This window comes from Aplysia californica, unplaced genomic scaffold (assembly GCF_000002075.1).
Source record: "Aplysia californica isolate F4 #8 unplaced genomic scaffold, AplCal3.0 scaffold00814, whole genome shotgun sequence".
NCBI classification, from domain to species: domain Eukaryota; kingdom Metazoa; phylum Mollusca; class Gastropoda; order Aplysiida; family Aplysiidae; genus Aplysia; species Aplysia californica.
In genome coordinates, this window is record NW_004798084.1 from 301,926 (window position 1) to 303,216 (window position 1,291).

Below are 1,291 nucleotides of genomic sequence, written 5' to 3' on the forward strand. Positions count from 1 at the left end.
TTTTTTGGGGGGGGGGTTGGTGTTCGCAACACTAAATTATAATCATTAATGTGTATGCACGATCTTCACTCCTGACTCTCCTACAAACCAACCACACAGTCTGAACCGATACCGGGGGCTCTTTGGCTTGTTTATAAAGGAAATAGGCCAACAACAACGGTTTTCTCCATAGTTCTCATGTATTTAGAGCTACAGAGTTGCTCGTTGTGGGTCTTTTAAGAGCAAGAATGTGGTTCTTACGGAAAAGAATGGAAAAGTATCAGACAGATACTGTTTTGTGATGAACTAGATCTATTAGGTTTTTGTTTTGTCTGTTTGTTTGTTTGTTTGGTGTTGTATTGTTGTTGTTGTTATCGACTTTTGGTCGTTGGTGTTGCTGTTTCGACGATTGTTGCTGGTGTTTCTGCAACTTTTGTATTTTGTTGTTGTTGCTGTTGTTGTTATGTTGCTGCTGCTGTTGTTACTGTTCATATAAATATACAGGGCGCTTACATCACTGTTTCCCGAGAGTGGAGATGGGGGTCAGGTTGGGAAAGTTTGTTCACACATACGTGTACTTTGTCCTCAAGAGATGTATAGTGAAGGACACAGCCATTATCACAAATTGCAAATTTAGAAAGGTAAAGTGAATGGTAATAGAGACCAAATTTTTAAAAAGAGCTATAAGAGTAGAATGAGGGACGAGGGGAATCATCCAGCGGCTACATGTGACTAAACTGAAAGAAGTGGCCACGGACAGACAGATGAGTGAGGACTCAACTGCTCCGCCCTGTCTTGTGTACCTGACAGTCAACAAGTACCCCAAACAGCCAGCTAGATACTGTTGAGATTGTCCATGACGTTTACCCATTGTCGAGGAGGAAAGTACTCGCATATAAGACAGATGGACGTCTTGGACAGTGGCATTATAATTTTTTTTAAATTAAAGTTAAAAAGTGGCAAGTTGTTTACACAGGCGATTGTCTTGGACACGTGGCTGTTTGAGCAGGTTCGACTGTTCTTGTCTTTCTCCAGTAATTCTGTGGGCCGATCCCACGCGCTGTCCTCGTGTCGCGTCTTACCGACCACAGAGAAGCCAGCAGACGGTACGACACGGTCTGTGGACCTTTTCGGGAGTAGCAGCAGGATTGTATACATTCATACACACACATACACACACACGTACACACACACAGACACACACACATATATACACACTCACACAGACACACAAAATCGAGCACCGCCACAATACCACAGTTGGGGACGGACGGGCGGAGAGAGAAAACATAATACATGCAGTAACAGAGAG